The 22,964-nt window shown below is 39.1% G+C and overlaps 1 protein-coding gene across 1 annotated transcript in view; it reads left to right on the top strand.

The window, feature by feature from the left end:
* The window catches only part of SH3GL2 (SH3 domain containing GRB2 like 2, endophilin A1), a 392,098-nt gene extending 381,252 nt beyond the window's left edge, over nt 1–10,846 (top strand). Inside the window, exon 11 of the transcript XR_014056489.1 lies at nt 10,636–10,846. The gene's annotated coding sequence lies outside the window, so the exon portion shown is untranslated. The remainder of the gene's footprint in view (nt 1–10,635) is intronic.
* The last annotated feature ends 12,118 nt before the right edge of the window (nt 10,847–22,964 follow it).

Here is a 22,964-nt window from a genome sequence, read left to right as displayed (position 1 = left end):
CTTAACACATGTTGTTATAATACCTAGCATCTCTTTAGACAAATATGCTAATTAGCCATTCATTTGCTCCCACAAATATAGAGAAGAGTGGAGAAATGTCACCAGATCCTGTGATTCTTGGGGTTCCCAGGTGGTGTTAGTGGTAAAGAACCTGCCTGCCAATGCAGGAGACACAAGAGACGTGGGTTCGATCCCTGGGTCAAGAAGATCCTCTGGAGGGGGGCATGGGAACCCGCTCCAATATTCTTGCCTGGAGAATCCCATGGATAGAGGAGCCTGGCAGGCTATAGTTACGGGGTCGCAAAGAGTCAGACACAACTGAAGTGACTTAACATGCACACACCTGTGGTCCTTATCTTAAAACCCTTAAGGAGTTTAAGTAGTTTCACATTTTCACTTTGAAGCAGTATCATCTGGCCACTGCTTATCTCTGTAAATTCATGTCCCTGTGGATTGTACATTTTTAACCACACTGGTTTCTGATATGTCCCCAACCACATCAAGGTCATTTCCATCTTGCAGGCTTACATCTTACACTTACTCTGACTAGAACCCTCTTCCTCCTATGCAGCTGGATCCTAGCTTCTCCACAGAACTGATCTGTCACCTGCTCAGAGACCCTTTCCTCATCTGCTTTATCAAAAGGAATCTTTCTGGCTCATAATTCCTTATCTTAGTAGCCTCTGTATTTCTTTCATATAGCTGATCATAAGCTGTAATTAATCTGCATATCAATTGCTGACAAACCTAGACAACACATTAAAAGGCAAAGACATCACTTTGCTGACAAAGGTCCATCTAGTCAAAGCTATGGTTTTTCCAGTAGTCATGTATGGATGTGAGAGTTGTTGGACCATAAAGAAGGCTGAGCACTGACGAATTGATGCTTTTGAAATGTGGTGCTGGAGAAGACTCTCGAGTGTCCTTTGGACAGCAAGGAGATCAAACCAGTCAGTCCTAAAGGAAATAAACTCTGAATGTTCATTGGGAGTACTGATGCTGAAGCTCCAATACTTTGGCCACCTGATGCAAAGAGCAGACTCATTGGAAAAGACCCTGATGCTGGGAAAGATTGATGGTAAAAGGAGAAGGGGACAACAGAGAATGAGATGGGTGGATGGCATCATTGACTCAGTGGACATGAATCTGAGCAAACTCCAGGAGATAGTGAAGGACAGGGAAGCCTGGCGTGCTGCAGTCCACGGGTTCGCCAAGAGTTGGGCATGACTTAGCGACCAAACAACACAACAATTAATTGCTGGCCAGTTTATTGTCTGCTGACAGTACAATGTGAGCTCCATGAAGGCAGAGCCATTTCTTCTCTAGACTTAAGAACAAATCTCCGTCAAGCAGTCGTTCATTCTTGCAGAAGCATGTTGATGCTTTTGGCCATGGTGGGGTCAGTTGAGCAAGAGATTTGAATCTTCTTCTGGGATTCCGTTTAGGAAGATACTATCTTCTAGGAAATACAGTTGATTTTTTATTCTTCCTTAACACCTTCAGCATCTATCAGAGAGCCTGACACACAGCTAGGCCTTACTATGTTTGGGTTAGTACAGAATGAAACCTGCCTCTCTTTTCTGAAATGGAGTAACAGATTAACACATAGCTGGTCTTTGTCCACAGAGAGCCGGCATCTCATGACCTCTCCACTCATCTCAGCAACTCAACCTTTGGTGAAGTGGCAAACCTGGAAAGGAGTTCCTCTTCTCCTTACCTGCTGGCTTGCACTCAATCTCCCGAGTCTGCTGAAACACAGTAAGGGCTTTCCAACTTCTGTACTACTTGTTGAAGGGAATACTTACGAGAACTTGTTAAAAATGAAAATAATTGATGATAACACTCATAATGAATTAAAACATGTGATATAATATGTACCAGCCAACATTCCAACCAAGAGCTTTGCACATTAGCTTTTGCATACTAACTCACTTGATCCTAACAATAACTCTATGAGGTAGATTATAATTATCTAGTCCATTTTATAGCTAAGGAAACTGAGGCACTGAGGGGCTGAGGAACTTGTCAGTGACAGGGCTGGGTCAGCCTAGCTTGAGGGACCCTGTGCTTAGCAATTCAACTGTTGTTGTTCAGTCACTAAGTCACGTCCCATTCTTTGCAATTCTATGGACTGTAGCCTGCCAGGCTCCTCAGTCCATGGGGTTCTCCAGGCAGGAATACTGGACCCTGTGCTTAGCCACTCAACTATAGATATTGCAATTCCTAAGGACAGATCTTTTGGACCTATGATTAGCCCTCACTAAGCCAGATGGCATGTTTTTCCTCTAATTGTTCAATGTTTTTTACATAAATAATGCATGACATAAATTCTTCTGTAAAGCAGTCAGCACTATCAAATAAAGTAAGAGTTCCACTTTGACCTCCTTTGAGCTCCTGAACTTCTTCTCCCTTCTCCACCGGTGGCCACTGTATTCAGTTCTGTGTCTGTCCTTCCTAATTATTCCCTATGCACTTGCATGCACCTGTGTGGCAATAGAAAACACAAACTATTCCTGTGAGTTTGTGTTTTCTTTTTCAATTTTACATAGAGAGCAACATGTGTAAATAACTAAATCATTCAACTGTCTATATTAAGCTCTTTCTCTGAAAACACACATTTAGGTGGTCTTTTGCCTGCTGCAGAGCTGATGCTCAGCTGGGACACAGCAGTAGGGCTACACCTGGAGCTGACATTCTGAAACACTTCTGGATTGTTTGGTGAATAGTCCCTGCTGCCCTTCCCAGACCAAGACCAAAGGTACATAGATCCACACAAATGTTTTAATTTTAGTTTCTTTGAAAATCAGAAGAAAAAGATGAATATAATAAGAATAACTTAAAAATGAATCTAACCAAGTTTATATTTCTCTTTATACCAAAGAGTCTTGAAATAGAATTTTGATGTTTTATGTAAGACAGGGCCCATGGAAGGCAAAAATACCTTGAACAAACACCTAGGGCCATGCCTGGTTCCTCCCCAGGATGCAGCAAGTCCAGGGTCAATGCCTGGCAAAGCAGGGGACTCCTGGGACCCACCCTTATGTGTGGACTGGTGTTGGTTAGGGCTGGTCGAGGCCATTCTCTATCTATGGGTGAATGTTTGCAAATATGACTCATATCCATATTATTCTGAAATGAACAATGTGCTGCCTAATACAGGGATATTTCTGATACAAGCGGTAGCAAATGAGATAAATGAGCTTAAGCAAAACCAAGCATTTGGAGTGGAGAGGATCTAAAGCAGAAAGATGGTCAGGTCACATGGAGGTCTGAAAAAGCATCAGAAAACTTGCTTGAGACCCAAGTGGCCAGCCTTCTCTTCTGTAAGCCATGGCCTCTCTTCTGCTTCTTTCAACTGATCAGCTTCCATCCTCTCTCTCTTTGAACCATTTTTCACTTCTCTTTTAGAGCTCTGCCATTCACAAGACTCATCTCCCATCTAACAGTCTCTGTGTTTCTCGTTTCAAATTCCTACGTGAGAGAGAATTTATCGGGCCTCACTTAGATCAGCTGCTGATCACTCGTCCAGTAAGCTAGGGACAGAGGCCGAGGAAATGGCAGCAGAGGTGGGATCTGGGTGGTATTTGCACACACACTCTAAGATGTAAGTGTCATCTCAGCCCTTGATTATCCAATCAACATTCCCTTCTGTCCCCATATACAATGTCCACAATGTCATTGATACCCAGGTTAATGAGCCAGCAATCTCACACACATATGCATATAATCTCTCCATTCCCGTGGGGAGGAACCCATAATCCCTTCCAAGTAATGAATGCAGAGAACTTGTCACAGGGTCAGGGCTCTTGGCATCTGCTATCTTCTGATGGTATTTATTCCCGAGTACAAAATAACTACTCGGACAAATGATTATCTAATTGAAAATTTTAACCACCATACAGAAAAACAAAAGAGTGAAGTAGAAATCATAAGTGTATCATCATCTTTGTACACTTCAGCAGCAAACATACAAGTGTGGGTGGGGGTTGTACACTAAAGGAACACTCTCACACTGAATCATACAAAGGCAGTCTTTAGAAATGGTTCAGATTTGTCACAAAAATATTAAAGAATCAATTGCTTTCTCATAAAAGTTGACTTTTTTTTTCAAAGTAACTTTCCTACTCTCCTTGAAATGAACTTGCTTTAGCTCAGCCTCTTGGGAGGTACTGTAATTTAGATTCTAAAGCCATCATTTTGTCTGGGATAATAGCTTGAAATGCCACTCATTTCTTTACTATCTTATGACCAAATCAACGAAACCTCAGTGATTGCTGTAGGGAATCACTTTATTCTAGGCTTCCACCCAGAAAAAGAAGAGGACTGACCTGACATCCTAGGCTTTACCTCCCCTGATGGGCGGTTAGACTATGAACTTGACCTTCATGTTTAGAAGGCTAACAAAACAAAGGCAGAAACAGAGTGATCATTTAATAATGACAACATACAAGTTTGGAGAACTTTATTTTTGGCTTAAATTAAAACCTAGGAGAATGACTCAAGTTGGCTGTTATATACACAGCAGAATGAAATTGTTTTATTAGTTATCCATCAATATTTGAATATGATGCCCAATATTGAATAAGGAAGCAATGTTTGATTTAAAACCTTGTTCCTAAAAACATTTATAACCCAATAGTCTATGGAATCTGCAACCTTACCAAAAAGATGAAGATAGCACTTGAATGTAATTTTTAAACATTTACTCAGATCATTTTCCACTCTGATCACAAGATATTTATATATGCAATATGTGACAGTGGCCAAAAAAAAAATTTCCAGAGTGTCCCCACAACACAGATGGTGCCATATAACTTTGTAGTGAAGGGTCATATTGTTGGATAAAGTCTTGGTGGAAGTATTTTTGTGTGTTTCCCCAGGAGGCTGGAATAAATATAGGAATGTGTGTAACATTATTGTAAGATCACATATGCTGCACTAAATTGGCACAAGGCAGCTGGGTTACAGGTGCTCTGGCAAGTTGTGCCGGGAAGGCTTCTTTTCTTTTGTATTTCTAACATCATGAGCATGAAATGATTTTAACGTGTTTGTGTGTGTGTGTGTGTGTGTGTTGGGGTAGATACTGCAGGCATTCCCTTTGGGCTGAGGAGTTGGACTTTGAGTGTGGTTTCTGGAAACAGGTGACAGCCCTATTTTCTTTCTTAAGAGGGTCCTTTGTTGTGGGTCATGCCGGGGATTAGTAGCTGGAGCAGCTCTCTTTGCCTTTCCATCAAAACTGAGGAGAGGAAACTTAAAATGGACCAAAAGATTATCTTTGCAAAGCTTTAGCAATACCGCTCTGGCAATATTATTCAGGCCAAGGCAAATAGGTCACAAAGGATTAGCCAAAAAATTTATAAACAAAGAGACAATTATGCACACACTTAATAGACTTTAATCCAGAAGTGGGCCAATGTTTAGTTGTGATTCTGATGGACACCATTTTTGCTGGTGGAATGCAATCAGCTTGCAGCAGAGGAGATGGTCCTGTAACAACAGAGCTCACTGTGAACAACTGAGGATGGAGGAGAAGGCATTTGCTTCACCTAGATGCCTGGCTGCTCTGTTGGGAATGAAGCTGCTTGCAACATGGCCATCTAAGGGCTGCTCTTCTAGATCATGAAATAAAGAGAGGAAAGAGAAAAAAATAGCCACCCGTACAACTGTGCTTAAATAAAACTGTTCTTCGTTAGATTCTGACCATTCCCCGTTGTGCATTCTCGTTCGATGATGTAAAGTCGTTCGGGTGTGGGAAGCCATACCATGAAGCACAGGAAATAGCTTAAATCTTTGGAAATGTTTCTAAGGTTAAATAAATGGGGAAATAACTCTAGTTAAAGTTGCCAACCACTTCAGAGTAATTTTTACTGGCAGATATTTGTTAATTGTCAGTGTTCCTCTGAAAGCAGATACAATCAAGGTATATAGAGTATAGCTTTCTCTCTGGGTGCAGGCTATGTGTTTTAAAGAAACTGTCATCACTTCATTGATTTCTCTCAGACTCAATTCAGATTTAGACAGCCTTCTGGGAATAAATCAGTGAATTAGGTATGTCTCATAGATCAGACAGTGTTACTGGGATTTCTAGATGGATGATAATAATGTGGCAAGACTTTAGGGGGTTTTGCTAAACATCAACCTTTGCCTTCGATGAAATCAGTAGACACATGTTCGAATTGCTTTGATGGAAATGTTCCGTCTATTCTGTCAACTATCCTTGTATGATGAATGCAGGGAAGTCATGGGATGTTGATTTTGGTGACAAAACGTGAATTCAAATCAAGTTAGAAAGTGAAGCTTATTGGCTATAAATGCTTAAAAAGCTGTACTATTTTATAAAGCAGAAGTAGTTAACCAACTTATTTGATATAAAAACAGCAGTTTATATGCAGTCCTTATGATCACCGACTATTGATGGTATAGATCTAGGAAAACCAGCTTTTTGGGCTTCTTTTTTTGAGAGCAAAGCAGGGAAGGCAAAGAAATTCATTTTAAGATTCTGTTTTGTTACAGGTCAGAATCTTAGCCAGTACTCTGTGCATGTCATTATTATGGTTTATGGAACTGATTATATGCTGCTGTAACTATATGATAATGTTTCTATTAGCCCTACTGATCTATTCGTTCCTTAAGGGCATGGGATTATGTTTAATACTCTATTCTTCATACCTAGGAGATTGCCTATAAATAGTACATGCTTAATTAGTGATTATCGAATAATTAAATGAGTAACAAAAGATCAGTATAATGTTTAAAATATGGACAAGTAATCGTGTCAACCCATTACTATGTCTAAGTATGCTTAAGAAGCAGCTTTATTGAGAAATAATTCACATATCATAAGGTTTACATTCTTAAAATGTGATTTTTAATATATTCACAATGTTATGCAGGGCTTCTCAGGTGGTGCTAGTGGTGAAGAATCCGCCTGCCAATGCAGCACACCTAAGAGATGAGGGTTGGGAAGAAACCTTGGAGAAGGAAATGGCAACCCACTCCAGTTTTCTTGCCTGGGAAATCCCATGGAGCCTGGCAGGCTACAGTCCATGGAGTTGCAAAGAATGGTACCTGACTGAAGTGACTAAGCATGCAGTGTTGTGCAACTATCACCACTTTTTTAATTTTAGAACATATTCATCATTGCAAAAAAAAAAAAAAAATCTATGGCCCATTAGCATTCACTTTCCATAACTTACTCTTCCCAGATGCTAGCAACTAATAGTTTACTTTTTGTCCTTGTGGATGTGTCTATTCTGGATATTTCATATAATTAGAATCCTAAGATATGTTTTCTTTTGGGTCCAGTTCTTTGCAGTTAGTATAGTGTTTTCAAGGTTTATCCGTTTAGTGCCATGAATCAATACTTCATTCCTTTGTATGGCTGAATAATATACCATTGTATGTGCATACCACAGTGTGTATCACAGTGTGTATCCAGTGTGTATCTCACCACAGTGTCCATCAGTTCATGGACATTTCATTGGTTTCTACTCTGTGACCATTAAGAATAATGCTTCTATAAACATTCGTGTACAAGTGTTTGTGTGGACCTATGTTTTCAGTTCTCTTGGGTATGTAGCAAGGAGTGAAGTTACTGGGTCAAATTGTAACTCTATTTTTAACTTTTTGAGGAACAGCCAAACTGCTTTCTAAAGAAGCTGCACCATTTTATAATCCCAGATTTCATTAAGGTTCACATTTTTCCACATCTTCACCAACACTTGTTACATGTCTTTTTGTTTTAGCCATTCTAATGTGTGTGAAGTGGTATCACAGTGTGGTTTTGACTTGCGTTTCCCTGGTGGCTAATGATGCTGTGCATCTTCCCACATACTTATTGACCATTTGATTATCTTTCTTGGAGAAATATCTTGCCCATTAAAAAAAAGTGGATTATTTGTTCTTTCATTGTTTAGCTATAAGAGTTCTTTATATATTCTGGATACAAATTCCTTATCAAATGTATGATTTTAAAATATTTTCTCCTAATTTTTGGGTTTCCATTTCACTTTCTTGATGGCATCCTTTGAAGCACAAAAGTTTTTCACTGACGAAGTCCAGTGTATCTAGTTTTTCCTTTGGTTGATTATGCTTTAGTTGTCATATCTAAGAAATTATTCACTAAATCAACATCACAAAGGTTTAGACCTACATTTTGTTCTAACACCTGAGTAGTTTTATCTCTTAGATTTAGGTTCTTTAATTCATTTTGAGTTAATTTTTGTATTTAGTGTGAGGTAGGGGTCTAACTTCATTCTTTTTTATGTGGTTATCCAGTTGTCCAGGTAAGCTTTTAGCATCTAGTGAATGTGTCAGCAGAAATTGACTGGTGTTTGAAAACATAATAAACCGTCAATAATTCATACTATACCACAGTAAAAATGAATGGTAATTTGGCAATTGACTTTTTGTGTTAGTTATAAAGAAAGGCTTTACCAGGAAATTATCAATAAATACGATATCACCGAGGAATGCTAGTATACTTAGAAAATTCTTCTGAAAACCATTAATTACATTCATTCACTCACCAATGTTATTCATAATATTTAAGTTCATTCATTTGAAAAATTTTGAACATTGTGGTTTAGTTGGGCTCTTTGAATTGCAAAGGACAAAGATGTTCATCATTAGCTTTAATATAAAAGGATTTTACTGAAGTAAATCTGTGAAACCTTAGAATCTGAGTCAGGTGTCCACATCCTTAAGAGGGCTCTTTGTTACTCAGTTCAAGGTAGAGAAAAAAGGAAAGACTTTTGGTACAATAACGTAGAAAACCTACATAGGAAGGAAATTAACTTTCCCTGGAGGAATGTCTTCTTTTTCTTTAGATATCTCATTCTGAAACTGGAGCACCTTAACGGTTGTCCTCTTCTTTCCATCTTCAAGAATAAAAGCATTCCAATTCTAGCAATGGAAGTGGAGCTCGAGGGTAAGCAGGACTCATAACATAGAAGATTATGGGAAAGATAGGTAGTGAAAGACCAAGGGCTGTGGAGAGAGTCCAAGGGAAATCCTCTCTGTCCTGTTTAGGGAGTGGCCGTGTGCAACACCCTTAAAGCTGCAACTAGGGTGTAGAAAGGATGAGAGCACCAGACATGACTTATTCCCACTTTCCAACTCTGCATTGGTTCAGTCTTATCATTTAATGCTAAAGTAAGAAACCACTGTCAGATTTCGGGGATTTGTATGTGTCTGCCTGACATTTTTTTATGTATACAGAGACATGGGACTGGCCAATAATGTGAGAGGTGATGTACCTTCTCTTTCTTGATCAGACTGGATGCTTCACCTCCATCAGTGGGCTATGCAAGGAGAGTTATTAGCCAATCAATTAGTCAGGCTTTCCCCTCTTTACCCTGCCCCAGATTGTTCTTCCTGCCTTCCATACTCCTTGTCTCTGAGTAAAGAGGCTTCCCATGTGGCCCTAGTGGTAAAGAACCCGCCTGCCAGTGCAGGAGACATAAGAGACATGGGTTCAATCTCTGGGTCAGGAAGATCCCCTGGAGGGGAGCATGGCAAGCCACTCCAGTATTCTTGCCTGGAGAATCCAATGGACAGAGGAGCCGGCAGGCTACAGTCCATAGGGTTGCAAAGAGTCAGACGTGACTGAAGCAACCTTAGCACAGCACACACATGCCCGAGTTACATCAAGACATCTGGAAAACTGACTACTTTCCTTGTGACTTACATGTCTATTAATTACTAAACTGCTTCATTTTCTTCTTCCATCTGACTTGACCTCCTCACCCTCTCCTCAAAGCAATTTCTCTAATTCAGATTCAGCATGCTTTGTTTTCTTTAAAACAGCTTGGCATACCACCTGTCTTCCTTGACTCTGCTTCCTAGGCCCTAGTCCCTTTCCTTCAACTCCACTTCCCATGGCTCATTTCCAATTCTTGCAAAAAAGAATCAGGTTGGTCCAGCTCAACCTTTCACCAGCTAACCTCATGTGTGTCTCACCAGCGATTAGACTGTTGGTCTTGGGCTCTCGACGTTACACTGCTATGGCTGAATCTTAGGCTCATGTGACTTACAGTTGGCTACCTAAAGGCCAAGGGAAAGGATTAACTGTCTAGAAGAATCTATGTATATGGAACGCCCTATGATTTTCAAATATAGGAATTACCCACTCTGGGATAGAAAACAAGTATGTCTAACTTATGAGTGAGTATATATAAATGAATATAGATGCTTTCTGTTCTTTTACAAAAATAAAACTCAGTAACTTTCTCTTTTAAATTCACTAATTGAAACATTTCCCAACTCTCCATTGAGTACCAATTAGTAATATTTTTATATCTTTAGGAGCTCAGTTGATTTAACCACTCATATTCTTCAACATGGGACTCTTTTTTTTTGCTGCTTTTCTCTAATGTTTCTATGTAAAGGCTCACTTTTTTCTTTTCTTACCTGTGTCAAGAAGTTCTTTTAGGGGGTTGAAGAATGTTATGGGCTGAATCATGTACCCCCTTCTCCACATTCATATGTTGAAGCCCCAGCCCCCAATTTGATATTTGGAGATGGGGCCTTTAGGGAGGTAATTAGATTAAATGAGGTCTTATGGAGTCCTAATCTGATAGATTGGTGTCCTTATTAGAACCGGAAAAAACTCCAGTGCCCTCTTTCTTTCCTCAGACACACACAGAGGAGACCCAGTGAAGACAGAGAAAGAAGATAGTTATCCACAAGTAAGAGAGGTCTCACCAGAAACCAGCCCCGATGGCACCTTGATCATGGACTTCTAGTCTCCAGAACTGTGAGAAAACAAATATCTATTGGTTAAGTCACCTAGTGTGTAATTTTTGTTGTGACAGCCCTAGCAGACTAATACACAAAGTGAAGCAAATGTTTATGTGTTCGATCCTACTTGCCTCTAATGCTGAACTCAGTTTTATTTTTGTCCTAGCACTATGAACTGAGCTTATTTAAGCATTTATTTACATACTTATTGGCCACTTCCTTTCCACCTTTACCATGTAAACTCCATGAGGAGAGCACTTGCCTATCTTGGTCGCTGCTCTGCTCCTAGGCACACAGCAAACAAATAGGCATTTACTGAGTGAATGCATTAATGATAAAATCATTTTGGTACACTTTTATGAATGAGAACATGGGAAATTTTTTCTTTTAAACATTTTATTTTGTATTGGGGTATAGCTGATTAACAATGTGATAGTTTTAGGTGAACAGCGAAGGGACTCAGCCCTACATATACATGTACCCATTCTCCCCCAAACTCCCTTCCCATCTAGGCTGCCACATAATGTTGAGCAGAGTTCCCTGTGCTATAAAGTGGGTAGGTCCTTGTTGGTTATCTGTTTTAAATATAGCAGTGTGTATGTGCCCATCCCAGATTCCCTAACTATCCCCCCCTCTTCCCACCACCGGCAACCATAAATTCAGAGAATGTGGGAAATTTTTTTCTCCAAATATTAATATTTGGCCCAACTGATCATTCTTGTCCTTGTAATGCTGTCTACATTTGGTTCTTAGGAAACCATATGCTCCTGATTTTCTATTTTACCAGAAGCTGTGCTCCATCCCTTTTTCTTTTACTAACTCCTCTTGTTTCTGGATGTAAAGATTGGTACTTCAGGTCTCAGTACCTTTACCCATCTCTTCTGATGGAAGATGCCATACTGAATAGTGATTAAAGCACAGATTCTTGAACCAGATTGCCTGGGTTCAGATTCTGTCTCTACACCTAAAACAGAAGAAGCGTAAGTTTAGGCAAGTGAATTCATTTCTCTGGACTTCACTATCCTTATTTGTGAAATGGGGGTTGTAGGTAGCTCAAAGTATTGTGGCAAGAGTTAAATGTGTAAGACTCTTTAGATTGTGCCTGGCATGTAGAATACATTTAACAAACATTAGATATAATTATTTTTATATTAATATCATTTTTTTGTCATTTACAATCTCGGGGTGATTTTATCTAATCCCATGACTATAATAGCCCTGAACAACATCTGAGCTCCAGGCTCGTATAACCTCGTAATCCAACTGTGGAAGCAAGATTCTAAGGTGGCCCTAGGATTCCAGTCCCCTGGTGTTTCCTCCTGTGAATATAATGTGATAGCACTTCTGTTGGGATACTAATCAGTCGACTTTGAGATCATCAAATAGTAGATCATCTTAAGTGGGCCTGACCTAATCAGGAGAGCTTTTTAAGAAAGGTGAAGCATCAGAGAAGTACCCTCTAGCTGGTCTGGAAGAAAGCAGCCTGTGATGGTGCGGACCGCCCACAGGAGCCATGCAGTGAGGACTGAGAGAGGCCGTGAGGGGCTGAGAGCCAGCAAGAAAACGGGGCCTCGGTCCTACAGCTGCAAGGAAATGGATTCAGCCAACAACCAGTGAGCTTGGAAGAGGCTCCCCAGCGTCAGATGAGAATCACAGCCCTGGCCGCCACCTTGACTTCATCCTGGTGAGCCCCCGAGCAAGTGACCCAGCTCAGTCGGCCCCAGAATTCTGATGTACAGAAACTGAGAGATAATAAGTGGATGTTCTAAGCTGCTAAATATGTGGTACTCTGTTACACTCAACAGGAAATGCATATACCAACTGCCAAGTTTACTTCTCTACATCAGCGTGGAGGAAGAATCTCACACTTTACACATCCAAAAGGAGCTCTGGATTTCTTTCCACCCTCCTACACTTTCCTCTTTGCCATAAGCTGCTCAGGCCTAAAAACTAGCAGGAGCCTTGAAGCCACTCCTTCCCTCAGAACCCACCTATAATTCATTAGCATGTCATGTATGGATGTGAGAGTTGGACCATAAAGAAGGCTGAGTGCTGAAGAATTGATGCTTTTAAACTGTGGTGATGAAAAACACTCTTGAGAGTCCCTTGGACAGCAAGGAGATCAAACCAGTCAGTCTTAAGGAAAATCAACCCTGAATACTCATTGGAAGGACTGATGCTGAAGCTGAAGCTCCAGTATTTTGGTCAACTGATGCAAACAGCTGACTCATTGGAAAAGACCTGATGCTGGGAAAGATTGAAGGCAGAAGGAGAAGGGGACATCAGAGGATGAGATGGCTGGCTGGCATCACCAATGCAAAGGATGTGAACTTGGGCAAACTTGGGGAGATGGTGAGGGACGAGGAGGCCTGGTATGCTGCAGTCCATGGGGGTCACAAAGAGTCGGACACGACTGGGCGACTGAACAACAACAACATCATCTCCAGGTCAGGAAGCTGTTCAGAAACAGGACCTACACATATTTAATAAGGGAAAAAATAGTTCCATAAAATTTTAAAATATTAGAACAAAGAAAGTGAGAAACAGTTAAAAGATAAGCTACACATTAGAAGATATTTTCAACATATATAACAAGCAAAGGACTAGAATCCAGGTTACAGAAGAATTCCCATACGTATGGGGCATGACTAAGTGACTGAACAATAGGATCACTCGTCAAAATGAACCCTGCATCTGACAGCTTCTCTTCACCTCCTTTACAGTCATCTCATCCCAAGTCACCTCCACCTCCTGCCTGGATCCCTGCAACAGCCTCTGACTCCTTTCCCTATTCATGCAGTAACTCCATCACTGCAGTCATAGTGAGTGACTGAATGTACATCAGGCCATGTTACTCTGTGCAGGATACACCAATGACTTTTCACAACACTCAGAATAAAATCCAGACTCCTTGTTATGACCTCAAGGCCCTGCAGGATTTGGTCCCTGGCTACTTCTCAGATCTCACTTCCTGGCACTAGTTCCCTCATTGTGCTCCAGCTGCATTGGCCTTTCTGCTTTTCCTTCGTGATGCCAAGTGAGATTGTAGTCTACAACCTGTAGAATTGGTTTTCCCTTTCCCTGGAACATTCTGCCCTGTGTCTTGCATGACTCTTTACCTTGCTTCATGAAGGTTTCTAACCAAATGTTACCTCTTTCGGCAGCCTTCCCTGATTGTCCATCCTAAAGAACTGAGCCCTCCACCTCCCACCACTGGCTGTTTGTCTTTATCTCACTTCACACTCCTGGCATGGGTACACAGGCCATGGTCTCTATTTGTTAGCTTACTTATCGCCTGTCTCCACTCTTAGAGTATAAGTTCTATTAGGGCAAGGACTTTGACTTATCACTCAATCCTTAGGCCTTTTAACAGTGTCTGGCATTTAAATCACCTTTATTGAATTAAGAATATAGAGAAATATTCGAAAAGTTTACTTTCAAAGCAGAATTGAAACTTCTGTCTTTTCTAAGAAAATCCTCATCGTGACACCTGTTAAAAACAGGAATTGAGAAAACACACATTTTTGTATTGAGAAATATTTGTGCTATCAAATTTTATGGTATTTTAGAGAAGTTTAAAAAATCCTAATGATATTGTCAGTGCCATTTTTGCTGATGTAAGGTTATGGGGCTTGAACTCTAAGACATAACATTATTCTTATGATGTTCTCTTCTCTCTCTCTTTTTTTTTGTTCTTTTTTGGCAGGCAATAAGTGATTTTTGTTATCCAAATGCTGAAATCTAAATTCTAGCCCTGATCAAGGAAGACATGAAAATGGGGCTGTGATGAGACCATGTCCTAGGTCAAATACAAACCTCCTTAGTAATCAATGGCAAACAGAGCTAGAAAATATCCAAAATATATGTGACATGGAAAATAGGGTTGTTTAGAGCTCATCTCATATTTTAGATATCTAGAAGGATCAGAAGTTCAAAGTTTCAGCACAACAAATAGATGCCATTACAATGAAGTTTAAGATGTTGGAAAGTTCTTCCCAGTATAAAAAGAGCTTAAGTGATCCAAGATGTATCAGTTTTTAAGGCCAGATTTCCAGGTTTACAATTATCATTTCACATGTAGAGGCATATTCATCCCCTTTCTTTCTTTTCAAAATGAAACTTATTTTAAAGACATTGGTCAATAGTCTCCACTAGGCTAATAATGAGTTAGCTTCACTGAAATGTAGAAAGTGGCATATTGATTGTAAAGAAAGTCAAGACAATGTGGGCACTCTTTTCCATCTGACATCTTAGGTTTCTACTGATTCAAAACACTCATATCTCTCAAATAATGCACTCATTTCTTTTCTCCCAGCAGGTCATCTTGTCAACTTGAGGCTTTGTAAACAACATAAATATCTTTGAATTTATAAAAGAAATGTTTACTGTAATTTAGCATGGCTTAATCAAGCAAGTCAAATTCAAATGCCTTCCAAAGAAAATAAAATGCAATGTAAAATTGTTTTTAAGCTTTAACATAGATATGAAAATATTTACTGTTTACTAAAAAGGGCCTTTTTTTGAACCCTAGTCAAGTATGGAAGTATGCTGTGAATTAAAAATCTGATCTGATAAAATGACACATAAATATTTTAGCAGGAATTTTGGTCCTAATGCTCAGGAGATGGTTGTAAATCTGCCTGTAATACAAAGCTCTCTCTCTCTTTTGACAACTTCAGAGAGCCAACTATTTGGGTATTAAAAACTCCTGCCCAGATTACTGTTAATGCTAATCCTGATGGAATCACTGAATAAGTATGATTTTATCCCTTTCATAATATCCTAGCTCTATGACTGTTATATTGCATGTCTTCACTCTGACTAGATTCTGGCTTCTTCCATTGTGCACATGGATAGAAATTATGGTCTGTTTTTCATGAAGGTGGGTTTAGTTCCAGTTGAGTGAACGTGATAAAATAATTATTTCTTTGTATTGAATGTCAGGGTTATGCCCATAGCCTAAAAAAAAATGAGAGAGAGAGAGAGAAAGAAACAAATCTTTAGTTTTATTTAGACACAGAGACTGGCTGATATTTTTAAGATTAAAAAAAAGAAATTCACATTGACCAGAAATTGACTTGTTTCAAATAGTCAAAACTTCAGTGAGTGGTTAAAGGACTAGGGGTGTCTGAGAACTTTCTAAATTACATTAATCTCGTACAATAGCAGTTGCTCTAGGGAGGTGAAAGTGATATGGACTTCTAGGAACTAACAGGCTGGGATGAAATGTTCATAAATAGATCAATAGAAGATTACCAGCAATTTTCCCCTCATCACCTTCCCACCCCACACATTTCATGGAAGAATAAAGAGCTATTCGTTGCTCTATCTTGCTTTTTGTAACAAAATCTGCCCAAATTAGGTTACAGTTTACTCTGCAGGTTTATAATGACAATAAAATATGTTCAGATATGAGGTACAGAACCAATAACCCATGGTGTTCAAATGGAATCACTGGATTAAAATGCTTCAGAACTCAGTGCTTTCCTATTTTCTCATTCATCTTCATACCACTCCTGTGGGTGGAAGCTGTGATCACTATTTGACAAATATAGACACTGATGCAAGAGGAGAGCCAAAGACTTTCAAAATGTCACCAAAGAGATCCAGGTAGGAAAATGGAAGCAGAATTCAGATTTATAGACTCCTTGAATATTGCTAGGTCCATAGTGGCACAAGCTATTGAACTTCACAATTAAAGGAAAATATCTTTTAAAGTATGAACTAGAGGTTACCTTCTTCACCTATACCTCTTGTTCATTCATTCAATGAATATTCATTGGGTATCTATGCATATGAGGCACTGTTTTACACCCTGGTTATCCAGTCATGTAATCCATGTCTTTCATCTATCTGTAGAGGAATCACACTTTTGAAAAGGGAAACTAAACAATGATTTAATAATGAAATAAATGAAATTAGTGAGAGAGCTGTGTCTATATAAATATAGTAGATGATTACCTTGAAGAAAATTTATAATATTAAAGGTAGAAAGGATTTGGAAAAAAAGATTTAGGCTTGTTTGTCATAGAAAAGTATCAAAGTATTGCTTAAGCTGAAGCTCCAATTCTTTGACCACCTGATGCGAAGAGCCGACCCTCTGGAAAAGACCCTGATGCTGGGAAAGATTAAAGGCAGGAAGAGAAGGGGATGACAGAAGATGAGATGGTTGGTTGGCACCACCGACTCAATGGACATGAGTTTGGGCAAACTCAGGGAGATAGTGACAGACAGGGAAACCTGGTGTGCTGCAGTCCATGGGGTCGCCAAGAGTGGGACATGACTGAGCGACTAAAGAACGAATTGTAAGCAACTCTACTAGAATGGGAAATGGGTTAAATAATTATAGTACATTCGTAGATTAGAATACTAGGCAATTTGAAATATTCTGCTCCTGACCTCTTTACAGCCTCTCTAGGAGTAAGATGGAATCTCCCTCCACCCCTGCCACCAGTTTCTCCACCACATGCGCTGCACGGAGTGTCTGATGGTGGATTTCTATGGGACTTCTTCCTGGTGTGGTAAAGCCTTTCACAATGCACCTACTTTGTGTTTCTTGCCCATGAGCTTTCTGGGAGTTGTAGTCTTTGGTTGAGCTTAAGGGGAACCATTCTCCCTCCCACGAAAAATAATAATCACTTGAAATAAGGATAGTTCCTCAATTTTGTGTTTGAATTGGCTGAAAAACAGAAAAAGGGTTCTCTTGTGGACTCCTAAGTAGGCATGATCATTCTTCTATCCAGCTCCATCAGTTTTCTTTTAAGTGGAAATTCTTTTCAAATTCTGGCAATAACTAATAGTACTGTTTTTCACTATAGTTGGTTTTCATCTTTCTTTTTCCTTCCTTCTGAATTATCATAGGTATTTTAGAGGGAAGTTTAGAAGAGCTTTTTCAGGGACCTATGCCAGCAATATTTAAAAACCATTGTTTTATTTGGCTTGTACAATTTTTAAAAATTCCTTCAGGCTGGACATCAATTCTCCATTTTGCCATAGTTTTTACCACTTCCTATGATCTAAATTTGACTTACTCACTTATTTAAATTACTTTCCTGGCCACTGAAGCTGTCATTGTTTGCTCTGTTTCTTAGGCATAACAAAAATGGGAGGGAAATCACCTGGGCAGGTGTTAAGCTGGTAGAAGGGATTTCTAACATTTCCAACTTAGAAATCAGTAGGAACTAACAACAGTAAATTCATACCGGGGAATTCTTAATGGGTCCTAATATTTTCCATTCATTCCTAGATACAAAGAGAGAACTTCTTTAGTACCTATAAAGATTGTCTTAGTCTTTCAGTGGAAGAAAGGAATGTGAGGCCTAACAAAATCAATGTATGAAAGAACTAGGAAATGCAAGCTATAAGAAGTGACATGTAGTGGGAATCTTGCCAAGTAATAAAACATTTGCCTTTCAAGCCAGGCACTGCGCCCAAATCAACTAGCTGAATCCTTCATGGTTCAGATCCTCTTCATTTTCTCTCTAGCTCTCCATCTTGCTAGTCAACTCTGATGTTTTCCAAACATTTAGAAACTGGAATGTAATCCCAGAAAGTGAGGGATTTCCTCTGGGCAGCCACCCTGATCTTGGAAAGAAACAAGATTTCAGATTCCACACCCTCTTCCTGGAAAGCCCATTTCAGATTCCTTTCTGATAGCCTAGGGGAATGCAGATGACATTAGGGAAGACCTCAACCTTTAGTGGAATCCCAAACAGTGAGCCCTTCTGGTCTCATTTGGGAGAACTCATTAGATTGGGATATTTGGGGGGATATCAAAAAATCTATTATCTATGTTGATTAGATAATCCATTTTTATCCAAATCATGCATACCCTTTGTTTCAAAAATATTAAAACAGAGAAGGGAGATTCTGAGACATTGCTAAAAGACACAAAGATTGGGACTTGTAGGTGTTAAAGTAGGACCTGGGATTATTAACTTTTAACAAGCAGAAAGTCCATAAACCACACCTTGAGGAGCACTAAGACTTCACTCATTCCACTGTGAACTTTTTTTGCCATCTATTATTTTAAAATTGGAGTACAGTTGACTTACAATATTGTGTTAGTTTTAGTTGTACAGCAAAGTGATTCTGTTATAAATACATTGCTGTTATTCAGTTTTCAGTCGCTTAGTCCTATGCCACTCTTTCAACGTCATGTACTATAGCACGCCAGGCTCCTCTGTCCTCCACTGTCTCCCAGAGTTTGCTCAGATTCATGCCCATTGAGTTGGTGATGCTATCTAACCATCTCATCCTCTCATGCCCCCTTCTCCTTTCGCCTTCAATCTTTCCCAGCATCAAAGTCTTTTCCAGGGGGTCGGCTGTTGGCATCGCGTGGCCAAAGTATTGGAGCTTCAGCTTCAGTTAACAGTTCTTCCAATGAATATTGAGGGTTGATTTCCTTTAGGATTAACTATATATATTCTTTTTCAGATACTTTTCCCTTATAGGTTACTGTAAAATGTTGAGTATATTTCCCTGTGCTATACAGTAGGTCCTTGATGGTTATCTATTTTATATATAAAATTGTCTTTATTCATTCATCTAAGGACATTTAGGTTGCTTCCACCCACTGTGAACTTTCAATTATTCTTGACTATGATGAAACTGGATAACATAAATCTTCTAATAATTCATAATTCTGATTTTAGCCATTGCTTCCAACGTGTTTCCAAATCTCCACACACTGTTCAAGTTCTTCACTTGAACAAAGAAGAGAAGCAAATGTCATTGATTATCCGTTAAACTGGTTACTCAATTCATGTTCACCATGGAGATCGTTAGAGTTTTTTGGGTGTTAAGGTTTCAAGGGCACACAGTATCACAGAGGGAAAAAATCAGTTTATTGAAATGTGACTTAATTAAGGATTTCATGAATGGAAAAAGAACACAAAGTAAATTGAGAATGTGAGTTTATTTGTTACAAAATTAGAAAAATAACAGCAAGAAATATATGACCTCTAATGAAATTAAAGGGATACAGTGGATATGTAAAATCACTTATAGAAATATAAACATCAGTTGCCAAATTGACAATAGTACTTTAGGATCATGCACTTACATTTTTGTGAAACTTGTATACTAGTCCACGCTAAATAAAACTGCATCCTAAATGTATTATTAAGATAATATAAACATATGTGATGTTAATATGGAGTGGGTTATAACTAATAGGAATTTCTTTGGAGGTTTTTGTTCAGTTTGTGTATTAATTTTGTTTTAGGTCTTAAGAACTGAGTTCAAGAAGAAAATGAACTCCTGTTAAAATATATGTGGACATATTTAGGAAAGTGCCAATGTTACATAAATGAACAAATTCCTGAAATAATTCCCAACTCTAAGTCTCATTTTCTCAAATAAGTCTAGAATTCACTTAAGATGACTTGCTAGTAAGGAGCTTTATAATCTCTGATAAGACTGTTGCAGACTTTGAAAAGATTCCAAACATGGCTCCATCAATGACTAAAGTAAAGTGCCCTTGTTTGCACAGCCAACACCATAATTTGCGCATGTACCTGGATGAATACATTCAGGTACTCTAAGGAATAGTATCCAAGGCACAGGAATTTCTGAAGGTGCTGTTTGCTCTGTATATTTGCTCACAAATTTCTTTTTTTTAATGCTTTTGAAAGGATGGAATTAAGTACAAATAGCACTTACTCCCAAAGTAAAGTTTTTACATATTATAGTTAAATAAATTAAGATTGGCAATTTACTTCTAATGTGTTCCTTCTCTAGATGTTAATGTTATTTCCACCTAATAGCACAGAAGAGAAAGGCTCAAAAGCAAAAACGAAATCTAGTCTGTCCTTCCACCCCCTTCTCCCCAGCATAAAGGCACTTAAAAATTTAGATTCATCACATTTCTGTGATTTACTTTCTAATTCATTTACTTTCTTATACAACTAAAGGATTGCAGCTCGACTTTATCTACTAAAGTTTAGCAACTTTCTGAGTTCATGTGCTTCCCTCTCCACTTCTGCTTCCCTCCATCCCTTTCTTCAGTGAATACAAATAAGCACTACTGCATGCCAGGTACTCTTCTGAGCACTGGCTGGGGATGCAAGGTGAGAAGATACAATTCTTGTTCTCTTGGAAGCTAACAGCTTAGATAGGGGTCAGAGAAGTAAACAACCATTACAATAATGTGTGGGATCTGCACAAGATAGGGGCAGCGTAGGAGGAGGAGAGTGAGTTGAGTGGAAACACCTGGCGAGATGCCTAACCTAGTCCTGCGAGAAGGAAGGTCAATTAAAGTTTCTTGGAGACTCTCCTTAGGTCATTGTCAATTTTGGACCACTTCTGACTTTCAGGTCCAAATGGAATCAGTATTCCATGCTTTTTATGACAATATGTTTTTTTTTTTTTAACATTCCCTTAACTTTCTGAAGGGATTTTTCATATATTCCAGCCACCATTCAATTGGCCAATTTTAACCTATTCTTGAACAGCTATAGCGTTGTACCATTGAGATGTGAGGCTTTCTCTGTTATAACAGTTACTATTACCCATCCCTTGATCCTGATTCATGACAGCTGTGGGATTCCCATATATACCTCTGAGGCTGAATGCTGTGGAAAGCCCAGATGAGGCCTGCTGCTACTGCTGCTGCTAAGTTGCTTCAGTCGTATCCGACTCTCTGTGACCCCATAGACGGCAGCCAACCAGGCTCCGCCATCCCTGGGATTCTCCAGGCAAGAACACTGGAGTGGGTTGCCATTTCCTTCTCCAGTGCATGAAAGGGAAAAGTGAAAGTGAAGTCGCTCAGTCGTGTCCAACTCTTGGCGACCCCGTGGTCTGCAGCCTACCAGGCTCCTCCGTCCATGGGATTTTCCAGGCAAGAGTACTGGAGTGGGGTGCCATTGCCTTCTCCGAGATGAGGCCTGGGAAGAGGCCTATACCTTCCTTCCGTTACCTGCCGTGGATCAAGGTAACAACTTGCATTTCTTACTTACCTTACCTTCTCCAAACTTCGTTCTAAATTTCTTCCTATGTCCCATCTTTACGTCTTGTCTTTGAAAAGTTTAAATATGCAATTTAAAGAGGAAAAAAACATGGTCAAGAAATTTTGCTACAGGAAGTAGACACTATGAATCCCAACAATAATTTCCTCTATCAAGTATATTAGTGTATCGTGTTCTACTAAGAACTATGTGCTGAAAAACCCAAGGGCATATGTGATAAAATTAGATGAGGCAGGATAAAAAAGAACGCTGAATCTTTTCTGAGTTTTGTCAAGGCCTGTAGTACTTTGTCCGTGTAGCTAGTTTGATTTCTTTCCTTTCTTCCCCATATGGGTGCTGTAATTTATCAGGTTTCATGACTGCTTGCAAGTTGAGAGCCAAAACTGTGGCTATAGCTCTTTATGGAATGTGCATTTGTATTAACTTTATCCTTGGTTCCATTTTAAGGCCATATCCTTGTTTTTCTTTCTCATCTATTTTTTTTCCAAGTAGAAATATCTTTATTATTTTATTTAATTATGAAGTTAATTCATGCTCTAAGTAACAGTACTCAAAAAGTGTTGAAAAACAGAGTAGAACCTGAACTATGCCAATAATCCCACTCTGACCCTCATCCCCTGAGAATGTGAATGTTCTCACCTACCTTTAATTAGATATCTTGACATATTTTTTAAACATGTATCTTTACAAGCTGGCTTAAATTCTTCTGGAACATAGCAGTATACCACTAAATAATGATTTAAAGTGTTTTTAATAGTGCTTCACAATTTACAAAGCACTTTCACAAGCTTTAGCTCATTTAATCTTATAAGCAAACATCAGTATCTTCTAAAACATGTTCATTTTATCGTTGCCAAAAATCTCTTTGATTTGGCTGAATTTCATTTTCCTGCCAATGCCTTTCTTTTGCCAGTGTATTCAGTTCAGAAAAATCTATAAGCCATACTTCAAATTTTGTGTTCACATTCTTCCCAGTGGATATTGAAATCCTTGTTAGTTGCATCTTAGAATAGGAAGAGCGACAGGTAAGACTGTTGGAGCAGTTAGAACAGGTAGAAATGTGTCTGTCAGTAATTACAGGGTCACAAAGAGTTAGACACGACTAAGTGAATACACACACACAATTGGGAGTGAAAAGGAACAGTTGCTTTCAAATTCATATCACCTTTTGTTTTATTCCAATTCTAAGAGAAATTATTTTACTAGAAATTATTTTGCTAATTCATTGGTGAGAAGCAAACAAAATTCTTTGTTTTT

Source organism: Giraffa tippelskirchi, chromosome 1 (assembly GCF_054371585.1).
Source record: "Giraffa tippelskirchi isolate mGirTip1 chromosome 1, T2T-mGirTip1v1.2.pri, whole genome shotgun sequence".
Taxonomy (NCBI): domain Eukaryota; kingdom Metazoa; phylum Chordata; class Mammalia; order Artiodactyla; family Giraffidae; genus Giraffa; species Giraffa tippelskirchi.
This window is presented reverse-complemented; position numbering and strand designations above follow the sequence as displayed.